We start from the raw sequence: 16,183 nt of genomic DNA, 5'->3' as shown, positions 1-16,183 counted from the left end.
CAGGAAACCTTATAACCTACTAGTCAAGTTATTTTTCTAAGGCTTAACAGGCTGAGTATTCCAAGAACAAGACTACCAGCCTTCTGTCTTCCATGGGTGACAAGGTCGCCAAAAGATCATTTACAATCTCCCTTCCTCTTAGCATGGGCCTTTCTTAAGCATGGCTGGTCATAGGTCACACTGTTAGAGGTCTTTGGTTCTTGTTCAGATTTGGTGTGAGTAAAGACTCAGTATCTATCTCTCCATTGAGCATGAAACCTGGCACCTTAATGAGGCCTTCCAGGAGCAAAGCACAGTCAGTCACTGGCAGCAAGGTGAGCTGGTTTCTTCCACATATGCCTCATCCTGCTTGGCCTAGTTCTAAGAACTTTTGGGAGGAAAGTTTGGGTGTTCTTCAGCCCACAACTTCAGATCACTTGGGTCATTCAGATGATCGACATGTGACATGTGCTAATTAAACAATGTATCCAGGGGCAAAACACCCAACAGCCAAACACATACCAGGGGTTAACTTTCAAACAGTGAAGCCCCACGCTGTTTTAACAGAGCACTGGAAAAAAACAATCACTCGGCGGTTTGATCAACTATGTGGAGAAAAATTCTGTTCAACCTTGTCCTTGCATTGTGGACATGAAACGACTGAATAACAAATTATTTTTAGAACTTTCCAATGGTGTTTGGGCCTTGTATAAATGCTAAATTGGCTAAATTCAAACAAAAGATCTATAAAGACTGATAAAATATTTTGTTTTGATAAATATTTCAGTTGCTAGATCAAAACTTTCTCTTCAAAGTTATAGATATTATTCTCGCATGCTTAGTTTGGTTTATAACAATTCAAAATTTTTGAATTTTAAAATTTGAATGGAATAGAAACTCACAGGAACAACACATTAATCTTTTCTCTCAGAATTGCTGTGAAATCCTATGAAAGTGTGTGAACCCTTTTAGCATAACCACGTAGTTAAAATGGCTTTAAAAAATAACTTCTAAGCCAAGGTTTACATTACCTAAAGTTAGAAAAAGATATTAACAAATTACAATGGGGAATAGATTAAATTACTGAAAGGTAAGTGCCTGAATTGGGCTCTTTTCTGTATAAGGAATAGAAATTGGCCCACAGGAGTTTAATTTAAGCGAGGGACAGAGGTCTCGCTGGAATCCAGACAATACTGAACCCTGAAGCTACAGCACGAATCAGCCCTTGTCTCAGAACAGATGCCTCTTCTCTCAAGTTGTCTCTCTCTCAAGGGCCATGTTTTTCTGGACTTTGCTTCTTAATCTGCTTTTATTCTAGTTCTGTCTCTAACCCAAATGGCTTCTTCTGCTTATTTTTCACAGGGCCTCAGATGGCTGCCCTGACCTTGATCTTGCCTGGCCTCAGGCTCCAATGCAAACAGGTTATTGGTCACAACCCTCTGGGTCTCTTAGAATTAATTCCTGAAAAGGAAAATCTGATTGGGCAGGCCGTGTAAGTCATTGCAATTTGAACCTCCAAGACCACCAATATTATTAGGAGGCCAACTGGGTTTTCTACTTTTCATCTTTTCTGCACAAAGTTGATACAGTTTCTATCGTGTGCATAAAGACAGGGAGGGAGGGAAAATGGAAATGTCATTCGTGGAAGACACCAACCAAGTGCTGGGCATCATCTTCCAGGATCCTAAACGGGATTCATTTCTTCTCAAAGCATTCATTCATTCCCTTATTCATGCTTTCAGTTACCTATCCAGTATTAATTTCATGTCTAACATGTACTGGACACTGTGCTAGGTGCTGGCATTACCTCTCATCTCTAGGCCATTTAGAATTTGTTCTATACAATTTAGTTTTTAAGAGAATATAAGACAATATGTAATTTTGTTTCCTGATCGCTAGTCTTGTACCTATAACTGAATTGCTCATTTCTCATCGGCATGAGATGTCATAATTTGTATTCTAGCAGAAGCTGGGTAGAATAATACAAAATAATAAATTTAATTTATTAAATTAATCTAATAAATACTAAGTGTTCTCATGCTGGCTCTTTACCCATCTTCTTCTTTGCCATCTTCTTTTTGTTCGTTTTTAACTTCTATTCACATATTTAACTAAAACTTGGGAGACGGTAGGGGGTTGGAGGGAAGGGTACTAAGTTTCTTTGAAATTAGATGCCTTATTTCTTTTATAAATATCTTTGTTTTTATTTTTTAGATCTTGGTTTTGGGCTTATTTTCATTCTGAAATAAATTGAGAGTCCTCGGGATCTATAGATGGAGAAAGTTTTAGTGTCGCTGGGACACAATGTTCTCTGTTATCTAGTTTTTAAGACATTTACCTTTGCATCATTGGGTACTCTGGGTCTTCTGTTCAATTCACTGTATCTAGTGACCTTTTGTGGAGTCTGTTCCTCCAGCGCCTTTGAGCTGGGAACACACAGCATGTTGTGTTCCATGTCATGTCAGTCATTACTCTCTTGACTTTACTTGTGTTCTCAAGTCAATACGTTCCAGATTAATGAGGCGTTTGTTCTTAATCAAGAAACTATTTAAGAATACACTTTTAATTTTAATGACTTGTTTATGATTAATTGTTTCTACATGCCCTTCTCATACTTGAGGATATTTCAAAGCTGCTGCCTTTTCCCTGAAAGGTTCCCAAAGATTTCAATACTGGTAGTTGCTATGAGCCAGTGATCTCAAGAGACTGAACAAACAGGGTTATTGATTTCCTTGAGACAATCATTCACACAGTCCCCTTAAACTAAAAATCACTTTGAATGAGAATACTTTTAAAAAGCAGCTGTTAAACAAACTGCACGGTTATACATTATATATTTCTAATGCTCCCTTTAAACATATACATCTAATGAGGTCCTGCTGTTTTATGAGCAACAATGTTAGAAATAATTTGTGAAGTAAACTCATTTTCCCAACTGATTTATGCTATGCAATTAGCTGATTTAATTAAAATTTACTCAGTTTGTTTTCTTTTTTATTTAAATAAACAACAGGTTAGTGTGTTGTGTGTGCGCTTTATTTGAAGCTACAAAACTAAGCAATACATAGCCTCTTAATAATAAGAGCTAAATTCTCGTGAGCGCTTACTGTCTGCCAGGTTTTTTCGAAGTGCGTTCAATACGTCAACTCATTTACTATTCTCAACTACCAATTGTGAGGGCCCTGATTTTTGTTCTGTTTTATAGGTCAAGAAATTGAGGCACAGAGATGACAAATGATTTGTTCAAGGTCACATGGATGATAAGTGGCAGATCAGAGATTGGAAACCTATCAGTCTGGCTCTGAAACTCCAGTTTCTAACACAAGGCTATAGCACTCTCTACGTGAAGAAGCTCCTAGTTTTGGCAAACTCTTCTTAGGAAACTTAGTTACTTCCTGCTGCCTGAAATGTATTTGTAAACCTTACTTATTGGTGGCCATTGTGCTAGGTACCTTGCCCTTTGGCCCTTCCCATATAGGTGCTAAAAATGGAACAATGAGTTAGATCTTTCTAAATTCATATATTTGCTTATTTACTAGATTTGTGTTTCCTTTAAACGGAGCAAAGATGTCTCCTTTAGTATTTTAGAGATTGTAAAAATTCAGATGAGAATGGAAACTAGGATCGATGGAAACCCTCTCTGTCTCTATGGTGGCCACGAGTATCTGAAACATAATACTAGTTGTTTTGTGATAATACTAATCGTGTCGAACTTGCGTAAGTAATGGACTTTCTTTTGGATTTCGTAATGTGTTCACTCCAATTTCAAAGGGTTGTAGGAAAAATATGCCTCACTGAGCCTTTAAAAATGATGATTAAATAGAATTGTGTTCTTGTTTCTCCCAGGATTCCATGCTTTAGAATCATTTAAGGTTCCCTGTTGTTCCTGGTGTAAAGCCTAATAGGAATGTGGGTTTAAACTTTCCTGCCGTTGAAGACAACAGCATCAAAATAGAAAGTTAGTCAGTCACATTCATTGGCAGAAAATTATTGGGTGGTTTGAAGTTTTCTAAGTTACTTTCGACATAGTCCTGACAAGTCCATTGATCGCTTTGAGACTCCCTCTTACATTCGATAAGTTTAGATGGTAGGATTTTATTCTTCAGGACTCTTTGGCTTACATGTGACAGAATCCAACTAAAACTAATTTAAGCAAAGTAGGGGATTTAAAAGACTCCAAGGTAGAAATGCGGCTAGACTTGAGGCAGAGCTGGAAGCAGAGACCTGAGCACCATTAGCACTCTGTGTGGCTCTCACCTCTTTGCTTTTCTGGGTATATGCTTTGTGTTTTTCCTCCCTCTCTTATTTCCAACCCTTTTCTGTTCCCCATGACTAGAAATGTGGTTACTGAGGGTTGCCCTCCTAGTTTTCACATCATAGTCCAGGGACCTAAAGAATGATTGTCAATTCTACGGGAAATATTCTCAAGAGTGGATTCCAATTTTCCCATTTCTATCAGGTGCTTGGCTGGGACTTAAAAGCTTTGGCTAGGAAGATGAAGTCTCGGGTAGGGCTTATGATGAAGCCATCTTGAGTCTACCGCTGGGCCAATCAACTGTTGCTCTAGACCAGCTTCTGTGATAGCTTCAAGAATGGGATGAGGCAGACAGGTAATTCCCAGATGAGGCGGCTGGACAGATAACCCCAAATGTGTCTACTGTGGTTAACTCTTTGCCTAAACATAATAATAAGCCTTTGACCATAATAAATAAGATGTGAGAAGTCTATATTTTTATATCTTAAGAAGATGAACTCTTATAAGGAAAAGAAAATTATTCGATTAAACACATATTTTGGCATACATACTTTTTGTGCTCTGAATTGTGGTAGATTACATAATCTGATAGGTATAAAATGTTTAACCCCAAGCCTACTGTAATATATAGACTCTTTTATAAAACATCGTTGTCTATGGTTTCTCTGTAAATGGATGTGTGTGTCCTTATTAATTGATTACAATTGAGTTTTTGGGTTCAGGGAAGGCTTGATCAAAGGGATAGAGATTGTAAGGAGAGCAATTAAATTCTCGGTTATTGCAAATGTAACTAAATAATAAGTAGGTAAGACTTGGGACTAAGGAAAATGACAGTATTGAGTAAGAAAAAAACTGGAGATTCATTGGATGTGGTAGATTAGCAGGTAAGAAGTGAAATTAAAGAGAGTCTTAGGAAAGCTGGAAACCAATATGAACTTGTAGTTTGAGCCTTAGAAGAACCAGGCTATGATGGATATTTTCTGTTTGGCTCTCTCCCCACCCAAGACCCATTCTTCCCTCTTTGTTTGGTCTGTGATCCTAGGAGCCAGATTCCTGCTAACATCATCTCCCGGGCTCGCTTCCTGGCTGGCTTCTGTACGGGTTCTATCAACTGGAGGCTGACTCACCTGACGGGACATCAAGGAGCCGGAGGAGAGAGAGCAGTCAGAGGCCTTCTGCCCTGCTCCCTCGCTGCTTTAGTGCTGCATCCCTCCGGACCAGCAGGTCCCCTGAGAAGGCTCCACTCAAGGCTCCAGCTTCCACTGGGCTGCGACAAACTCTTTCCTCCTCTGGCCCCCTCCAGTGCTGTGCGGCTGGTAACGGCTTCCCTCTGCTGCTAGTCTCTGGTGCCTACCCTTCCCTTCTTTGCTTCATTAATGCTTCCCGAACTTCTATTTCTCGGTTCCTTTGTTAAAGTCTATTCATTTGAAATATTGGGGGTAAATTTATTTTTGCTGCTGGAACTCTGATAATTTACAAGTGAGAGAACTGAGGGAATTTTATACATATATATAACATATAATATATGTGGAAAGGTTTTATATATTTATAAAATATATGAAAAGAGATTTATTTCAGTAATTCACTTTTGCGATGTTGGGGCTGGTAAATTCAAAATCTGCAGGGCAGGGCGGGGCTGCGGGCTGGAAGCTTTTGGGCAGGAGGTGATCTTGCCTCCTTGAGGCAGGATTTCTTCTTCCTCAGTCAACCTTAGTCTTGCCCTTAAGGCCTTTCAACTGGTTGAATGAGGCCCACCCACATTGTAGAGTCATCTCCTTCACTTAAAGTCAACTTATCATAGATGTTAATCACATCTACAAAATACCTTCACCTAGGTTAGTATTTGATTGAATAGCTAGGTACTATAGTCTAGCCAATTTGACACACAAAACTAACAATCAGGCATTAGGGAGAGTTATTGTTTAGAGAAACCAAGAGGACAAGTGAGCTCTTTGAAGAGCTGGAGACAGACTTAGACTGGAAAGGAACTAGACTTGGGTGATGAAAAAGAATGTATGGGATAAGTTATATATAAGACGCAAAACGTAGAAAGATGCTTTTCCAAATGCCTATCTGTCCAGGGGTATATGGGTATGACAAAGCTGCACCCTTTACTCAGTGTGGCTTTCTGGTACTCAAGGCTATTGTCTGTGCTTTGCCAAGGAGGAAGGCTAACATGAAAGTTCAATTCCCACACGTTCTCTGGTGGCAGGAGGAGTGATGGAAAAGGTAGGCATCATGCTCTTGACACTTCATTGCACCCTGCTCTCAGTAGGCTTATAATTTTGCAAAGGAGACAAATCACAGTTCACAAAAGATCAGAGAGCAAGGCTGTGGTGTATGCGCTACCATTTCTGTTTAGTGCACTTTTCTCTCTCTGGAGTTTTTCATGGGTCCAACATCATCCGGTATCTCTCCAAGGTTGTTTTATTTTTTTACTCTTTCTTGTCATAAAGGTCATGTGTTGTAATTTGGACTTTGTTTTCAGTTCATGTTACAGCACACGCTGTAAATTCAGTCAACAAGCCTTTATTGAACAGAAAGTACTTTGAGTATTGAGTGAAGAACCCTGAACTAAGTATTTTAGTTGGGAAGGGTCACTGACTAATAAAATAGCTCTAATCTTTATGAGCTCCAGATCTGTCAGCAGCACTGGATTGGGTGGCGGGAGATTGTGGACTGGGAGAGTTTTGGACAAAGCTCGAGACAAGGCTTTAGACCCAGGTGGGTCGAAAATTCCAGGTGGGCAACACAGCTGAAGGCCATGGGAAAAAGAGACTGAGCCATCAGAAAACAAACAAATACAAAACAGTTATAATTAGCTGGGGACAGAAGTTAGGTAAGGAAGTAGATTTAAGGACCAGGAAATAAAAAAACAATAAGAGCTCTCCAGTCTCAAGGCTAGTGATTCGGGTGGAGTCTGGAACCAACGTCAGCCTGGCTATCCTGAGGTTTAGAAGATAAGAGCCATTGGTGGGCCCAGGGATTGAGGAAGCGAGAACAGATTCCATCCCCGGCTTCCTTTACAACCTTCTTGACCTCCCTCAGTTCTAAATAGAGACTATGTTTTATTTAGAATATTTTAGACGAGTTTTGTTTGGAACTCATGACTGTGGCTATTTCTCTGGCCTACCCCTTAGGACACTTTTCTTTCTGAAATAGCAGATGTTTCTGAAGTAGGTTATGCCATCACTCCCAGACTAAGAATAATTGAGATGATGGATGTCAGACACTAAGCACTGTGCCTGCCATGTAGTAAGCACTCATTGAAAGTTAGGGCTGATGATCATGCAATCATGTGATTACCATTTCTTCTTTTATTGCTTACCCTAATTGATTCTGCCCCACACAGTATCAGTCAATTGCTTGTGGTTTGCACAGACCTTGTAATTATTTTAAAAATGCATGTGAAATTACATTTTCATCTCAACACCAGATTCCAGGCATATTGTAGCTAATCTCTTTTCTTTGACCTAAGCGTACACTATCACTGATTCTAATTTCTTTAGCTAGTTTTAGATCTTATCAAGCATTTGTTTCTTCATCCTCAAACCTTTTGAAAAGGCAAGTACATGATGTTGCTCTGACTGGTCGTTATCAATTTTAAGGTTGGAGAAGTGGAAATCCCCATTACTTCAGAGTTGATGCAAGCCCGTTAAATTTCAACGCCCAGATTTTATTTGGTACTATCCTCAGATTTTTTTTTTTCTCCAAACAGTATCCTAGCCACCAGTCAAAGTCCACTTGTCTGAATTCCTGGGATCTCTCTTGGTTTCCTTTAAAAAAAAAAAAGACACTGTGTTAGAAATTGGACAATCTTCAAGAACAGCTTTTATTTTTACAAACATAGTCTATGTCCTCATCAGTCTCTGCTGTTCACACCTTATTTCCTTCAGAACACTCCGATAAATGCCATCTGGCCTGGGTGCTTCATGGCACTTTGCTTTTATCGATTGTAGCACGTCGTCTTCATTGGAAACTCTAGTCTCTCACTTTCTTGTAAAAACCGTTCTCAGAAATTAGAATTTCCCCATCATTTCCTGGAGTCAAGTTCTGCCAAAGAACCAAACAAAAACGCTTTCTGGGCTTGTGTTCCTCTAACCTTATCATTCCCTCCTGACCACCTACAACATCATCCAGCAGTTTATAAGCTAGTTAGCCTGGTACCTGGCCAAGCCGGATTTCTCCTTTAGAAATCTGCCTTTTTGGGCCGGCCTGGTGGCGCAGCGGTTAAGTTCACAAGGTCCACTTCTCAGTGGCCCAGGGTTCGCAGGTTTGGATCCCAGGTGCAGACATGGCACCGCTTGGCAAGCCATGCTGTGGTAGGCATCCCACATATAAAGCAGAGGAAGATGGGCACGGATGTTAGCTCAGGGCTAGTCTTCCTCAACAAAAAGAGGAGGATTGGGAGTAGTTAGCTCAGTGCTAATCTTCCTCAAAAAGAAATCTGCCTTTTATTCACAAATGCCTTCACCTTCTTTTAAGAGTGGTTCTGTCCCATCTTCTGTTTCCTTTTGGACTATTTTCTTTGAGATATTCAGGTCTTTCTCCTGGTTGTCTGCTTTTTTTTTTTTTTTTTTTTAAAGATTTTATTTTTTCCTTTTTCTCCCCAAAGCCCCCTGGTACATAGTTGTGCTTTCTTTGTTGTGGGTCCTTCCAGTTGTGGCATGTGGGACGCTGCCTTGGCGTAGTTTGATGAGCAGTACCATGTCCACACCCAGGATTCGAACCAACAAAACACTGGGCAGCCTGCAGCAGAGCGCATGAACTTAACCACTCGGCCTCGGGGCCAGCCCCATGGTTGTCTGCTTTTGATGAATAACTGGTTGATTTCTTGGAATGATGTTTTGGGCAAGAAGACCTAGAGGATGTTTAAGTTGCCTTTGGTCCTCAGATTCTATGGTTCTGTAACTTTTCAGTTCACAAATTTTTATTACTTCTTCCAAATAGTCTTGGTTAAACGGGAACAGCACCACTGGTAGATTTTGTATCACAACGCTAGATAATCTAGTTTTGGATTTTGGCCCTGCTGTTTCTTGGTGATATGCTGCTGAATGAATTGTTTAACTTGAATTTCCTTACTTATAGAATGGGAACAATAAAATTACCTATTCCTTAAGATTGTTATGATAACTGATATACATAGTACATTATGAATTAATAACATAACATGCCTGGAAGGTGCCTGATACATTACAAGTGTGTAACAACTGTCAATACTGTGTTATTACCTTGATTCAGTGGATGTTAGTCACAGTATCAAATACCACTGGTCGCAAAGCTAATATCTTAGATGGAGGGTTGAGCAATATCTTGATGAGAAAGTAAAGTCTCTTTATACAAATATGAATAGAAAATCAGAATCAGATATATCTCACAATATTTTCAAACATAGCCCATGATCAAGAAAATTTGGGAAAAGTTTTTAAACTTAGAACACAGAAAAACAAAAGTAATGCATGGAAAAGGCATTATTTACGGTACTGATAGGTAGTAAGTTTTTCTAAGACAGCTTATCTCATACCACATCTTAATAACTTCATCGTTAAAATTGTGAGTGAAATGATACAGTATTAAATAATTATTTGGGCGACATGAGGACAATTCTCCTCTGCTCCATGATGCCCATGTACTCCTGTGCAACTCATTCTACTTAGCAGTTCTTTTTGATAAGACAAATACAACATTTTGGCATCAAATCAGGAATTTTGCCCCTTGGAGGCCTGGAAGCTCATGGAAAGGAGTCATACATAGCCACCTGTATCTATTTTTAACCTACTTTCCTTGGCCTGGGATCTCTAGTTACACAGAGCCAGGGGTCCTCAGTCATGAAAGTTGATCTCATCCAGTATGGGTAGACTGAGACGGCAGGAATTTGAGAGTCTGTAACTGCCTCAAACGGATTCAAGTCCTAAAACTCATTCTCTGGATGGGCCAGTTATTATGAGGGTGATCCATGGACTCTGATTCATAAATTATGTATAATAAGTCAAATATATATAATCAAATATACACAATATGAAAATACATAATAAAAATATATAATCATAAAATCAAGGCTGTCAGCCTGGGCTACAGATCTGGGCTAATTCCACAATTGTTTTAGATGTCTGAACTAAGCCTGTGCTGCCCAGTCTTGCCCCAAATCTGAGCTAGTAAACTCTATTCCCTGTGGTTGGGCTATAAGGCCAACAATTTTTTGGGGCAATCTCCCCAGTTCTTTCAATATAGAATTTCTCTGTCTAATATAAGGACCCCTAAATTGCATGAAGGATGAATTAGACTGTATGTATTTGCAATTAAAAGGTAACTTGAATGATTGCTCATGAAAGTTATTTATACAAAGCGCATAATGTTCCTGCCTTGAGTTCATTTTTCTTTCTTCACTTAATAACAAAAGGGTGACCATGAGTGTTTAATGCTTGGCTAGGTCAGAGATCTTGAAATCTTTTCCAATACCAACTTTGAAGCTTTTGCATTGGGAATGGAAAAATGTTTGCTTCCCCAACTCCTTTGTGGGCATTTAACCCGTATTAATATTTTAATTAAACATTGTATTTGGGGCTTGCATTGACGTCTGAACATCATGGTAGTAGACTTTGTTTTTGTAATATGTAGAAACTACACTATTTGGTATGTCAAGCTATCAGGAGGACAGAGATGTCTAAATATAGTTGCTTGAAAGGTCCATGCATATCAGAGTTACTGAGTGGAAAAGCACAGGGTTATTCAGGGCCTCGATTCTTTCCATCTTCTCGCTCTGCTCAATTCCAGGGTATTGTTCTCATCTGCACAGTTGAAGGTAGGAAATATTGTCTCTAGGCAACCATGTGTCTAGCTAGTACTCTGTTACTGTAGAAGGGAAGAGCTGCTTTGGGGGAAATCTAGCACCAAAACACGTATTTTTTCCCTTTAGTGAAAACGGGCAATTGCAACTTCCATTATTTCAGAAGTACAGATTGACTTTACTAGTAAAACAATAGAGATGTCCTAGCTGATGCTCTAATGGGATTAAAATTTGGCTATGTGAGGATTCCTTTGTACCAATTGGTAACCAAACTGTCTGGGATGGGGGAAAGGAGAAAAAAAGAGTTTTGTGTACAGCTGCCTGGAAAGGGGGTACAGGAGGAATAAAGATGCTGGGGAGTCATTTCTTCCCCCCAGCTGGCCTGAGGGACTGCCATTAAGGCTCACTTGAAAGAGGGGTTAGGAGCAGAAGTTGGAGAAGCTATTTCAATGAAAAACTAAGGTGATGGTGATAAGAATGATGAAGATAAAAATAATAATATCTAATACCATTGCTGAGAACTTATCAACTTCCAGCACTATGCTAAGCACCTGATATATGAAAACAGTATTCCATTTAATCCTCACAATAATCTTAGGAGGAAGGAATGATCATTTCCACCATAGTAAAGAAGGGAAACATAGAAATTCAGGTTCAAAAAGACATTGTATCTTCTTGAAGTTCAAAGAGATAGTAAGTGGCAGGGACACATTTGGAATCCAGATGTAATACTAATTCTAAGGCACCAGGCTACAGTGCTTTGATCCACCAATAACAAAGTGTGGCTCAAAAACTGGGGGAGAGTTTATTCTCCTTCTGCTTTTCCACACCCTTTCTTTCTCTACTCCCATCCTTTTCTGTTGCTTTCTCAATGCTCCCCTGCTCCCCTTAAAAAAAAGACTCCTGTGCAGCAGCCTGGGAACTCTTCCACAGATGGTAGCACACAGGGAGGACTGTTCTCAGAAAGGGGCCCAGAGCAGGGACCTGGTGAGCAAGGGGCCTTGACGAAGGGACCAGGGACAAAGAACACCAACTGGCTTGTTTCTGAGCACATATGAGCTCTCCCCTGGGAGTTCTTGGAAATAGTTAGAGAAGACCTTAAGAGCAGACCCGAGCTCCTAGATGATTTGAGTGTTAAGGTTGATGAGACCTCATTGGTCCTCCCATGCCGATGAGGCTCAGAACCATCCAGTAACACTGGTAACTGTTGTAGACTGTATTCCCCAAACTTTTCCCAAGTGCTTCTTGGTCTGCAAAGTGGAGGGCTTAGATGAGATGATTCCGAAAATTCTTTCTAGCCCTAACAAACTATGAAACATAATTTATTTTCCGCTGGAACTTGAGTTGGGAGAGGAGAAGCAAATGCTTTTATGCTGATTGTGATTCTGTGAAGAACACAAGGCCAGTGTAAGAAGAGGGAAGAACAAGTGGAAAGTGAGGAGCCTCAGGGCTAAACTATCACCCAGAAAGTTCACATTTTTGAAACACAACATAACTAGAATGTTTTGCTTCTACTTTTTATCTAGAAAATCCTGACATTACCAAGGAAATCATGATTGTAATCCTTTTTCTTGGGGCCACCTGCCCTGGCCTGGAGTCTCTAATGCCTAGAATTGGTTCAGGTTCCTGGATCTCCAACCTCTGGAATATGAATATGAAATAAATCTAACAGAAGTTATTATTCCTTTCCATCAGTGATAAGTATCACGAGAGTCCCCCTAGATGTTAAACAGATGAAGGAGTTAATTTATATGATCATCTTTTTATTCGTCCCTGTGTCTATCCTTCTATTCATTTATTCAATAGCCATTCACTTAGCACCTACCATATGTCAAACACTATGCTGAATACTGGGGAAAATGAGCCCAGAAAATAGATACACTTTCTGCCCTTGAGAATCTAAAACAATCCAACGCAAGTGGCAGAGAGAAAGAGCTGGTTTCAGCTGATGTGTTAACTGCTACAATTGAGCAGTGAACCAAGTTATGTGCATCACAGAACAGGAGCAAACTACAAAACTAGTGGGGCTCAGAATGGCATTCAGAGAAGGACAAGCCTGAGTTGGGTCTTGAAGTAAGAGTATGGATTACTTGGATGAATAAGACAAAAAACATTCCTGGAAGCAGACACATAGGAAGATACTGGAAGGGTTTGTATGGCATACTCAGGGAGTAGCAAGTAGTTCTGCATGATTCAAGCACACAAGATATTAACAAGGAAGAAGAAAAAAATGGGACCATTCCATGGAAAGGCTGGTGTAATATGTTGGCTAGCCAAAATGTTTGATTTTATCATGAGGATATTAGAGAGTTGCTAAATCAGTTCAGACGGGAGAGTAACTTATTCCTTAAGAGACTTATGAAAAATAGTGCCCTTAAATTGATAGCCCGTTTTTGACTCCCCATGCCAGTGGTGACTTCTAGAAGCTATACCCATTTAACAGCATCTTCCTGTATGGTGGTCCTTATCCTTAAGTTCTCATTGTCGCAGGTATCACCTGGTATCATTTTAAAACCCTAATGATTCTGCTCTACCTCAGGCCAATTAATTCAAAATTTCTAGGGCATGAACCTAGACATCAAGGATAATTTAAAGCTCCCAGATGGTATCAAAGCTCAGCCAAAGTTGAGAACTGCTGTGCTAGTGGTATTCCAGAAAGCTGGCAGGACTGGGTGAGTTCCATCTTTTGAATACCCTGTTGAGTCTCAGTACACCTTTGCCATCTAGTAAGGTATACACTGAATCCTGTTCCTATCAGGTTTCATTCTGTATATATATTTCTTTTGGTGAGGAAGATTGGCCCTGAGCTAATTCTATTGCCAATTCTCCTTTTTTTTGCTTGAGGAAGATTGGCCCTGAGCTAACATCTCTACCAATCTTCCTCTATTTTGTATGTGGAACACTGCCACAGCATGGCTTGAGGAGTGATGTAGGTCTGTGCCTGGGATCCAAACCCGTGAACCTAGGCCACCAAGAGGAGCGTGCCAAACTTAACCACTACACCACTAGGCTGGCCCCTCATTCTGTACTTTTGAAGAAGCCCCCAGGGAATTGTGTGGGAGTTTTTTCTCTCAGCTTGATCATAATTTATTGTTGGAGGCAGAAAAATTAACTAAACACTAGAATATGGTGAGATACTCTGATGTTACTCCTTGCACAGATTGCTGTGGAAGAGATACTTATAATTCAGAGAGGGAGAGGAGTGAGGTGTGGAGGAAGAGCAGTATTGAGGTAGAGCATAGGGTCCTAGGGATAAAGGACAAGAGGGTTATTTCAGGAAGAGGGATCAGAATGTGTAAGGCAAGGAGGTATGAAAAAGCATGGCAAAGACCCAGGGTTCTCATGGTACTTTGTCCATACCATTTGTAGTACCCTCCTCACATTGTTGTGTGTGGTTGACTTTATATGGATCTAGTCCTATTTCTGTCCTATGAGGACATTGAGGGTAGGTATGCCCAGAACACAACATGGTCTTACCATATAATAGCCTCTTATAAACTGAAATGATTTGCAGGAAAAGAAAAAATTTAATAGAGAATTCAATCAGACAGAAGGTTGAAAACAAACTACCTCAAATACAAAAGGGGACTTAAAAATAAAAAAGAAGAAACATAAATATTCATGGGAATATATTCGCAAGATGAATTGAAACCAGAAGTTACTTTCATGAGTGTAATACCAGCCTAAGTGTCTCAGCAGTGTCCAAATTCCCTTCACCTCCTAATAACTTGATTTAATATCTGATTTTCCCTGAACACTCTCCTAAATGCAATGACTTCCTTTTGGTCAACATCCTAATCAATAAGATCACCTCTGTCAAATTTGATCCTTTACTTTGAAGTCACACTTTGACTCATAAGGCATTTCCTTACAGCTGTTGAGAGAAGAGTCCTAACAAGAGGAAATGGCCCTGTGGGCTCTCCCCACTTCCTTCCTAGCTGTGTCATTCCTGGGTCGAGGTCATCCAGCTGCATCCAGGGGTCCCAGAGGATGTCCTGAAAATTACTTACAATGTAAATGGGTCTAGGTCACAACTTCTTCAGAGCCATACCTTCTAATTTTGATTTATATTAAAATTAATCAGAATGTCTAAGAACTTAACTGACATTGCCAAAACCGAAATCAGGGAAAAGTATTTATTATATATGTATTTATTACATATCTTTATTTCAAGGTTCTCACTGTTTTCTGTAGTTTTCTCATTAAACTGTGCAAAAATTATTAAGATAGAAAAGTAGGTGGTATTATCCTCACTTGGATAGATAAATTGTGACAGAAGTGCTTTCTTAAACTTCATGGGTAGGACTTCCTTTTTTTAGCAAGTGAAAGCATTCCCAAAAGGTATGTACTGAAAAAATGGACACATATATCATGTACTTTTTTAGAAGAGGACCCTTAGGGGTTGCGTGCAATAACAGCTCCATATGGTGGTGGCTTAAGGAGTTTTTCCAAGCAAGCTGATTAGATTGGGTTAATACTCAGTTGATGACTCTTCCATATTTCTTAAATTTGCTGCTATCATTTCAAGAAAGCCAGTCTTGTTCTTATTAAATACATATTTAGAGCTCTACAGCTGTCCTCTTGGCTTGGTGTTTGAGCTTTAACATTTCGAAGATGTCAAATATAGTCCATTCCTTATTCTCATCAGGTTCTTTGGGTTCGTTGATCCATTTTTTTTATTATCTCTGCAACCCCCACCGTTTTCAGCAAATGCCTCTTAATTCTACAGTCCTTTAAATCTCTCTGATTTAAACTACATTTTGAGGTTCTTGAACTCCTGTATGAGCAAAACAAACAAGCATAAATGGTGTAGAATTCATTGTAGAAATTGCCTTAAGATAAGACTCTAAATACAACTGTTTAAAAATGTCTTAGGTTTATCTTTCCCAGATATGCCAATCCCAGGGCAGAGGTGGATGAGGAAAGAGCTCTTGTGACCGCTCTTTCTCTGAGATTCAAAAAATAAGAAAGTAAATTCTGACGTTCAATTCCAAGGCGAGTGATAAAGATCAAAGTCTCATTTTAGTACAATATTTTCATTTTTATTGAACAGATTCATTTTGAATCTTGGCTCGCATTTGGAATGTTTACCTTTTAATAAGTGATCTGTTTAAACGTGGATCAGGGAACAAGGGTTTCTGTTTTACAGTTCAACTTTTGAC

The sequence above is a fragment of the Equus quagga genome, chromosome 21 (assembly GCF_021613505.1).
Source record: "Equus quagga isolate Etosha38 chromosome 21, UCLA_HA_Equagga_1.0, whole genome shotgun sequence".
Taxonomy (NCBI): Eukaryota; Metazoa; Chordata; class Mammalia; order Perissodactyla; family Equidae; genus Equus; species Equus quagga.
Note: the sequence above shows the minus strand (reverse complement) of the source record.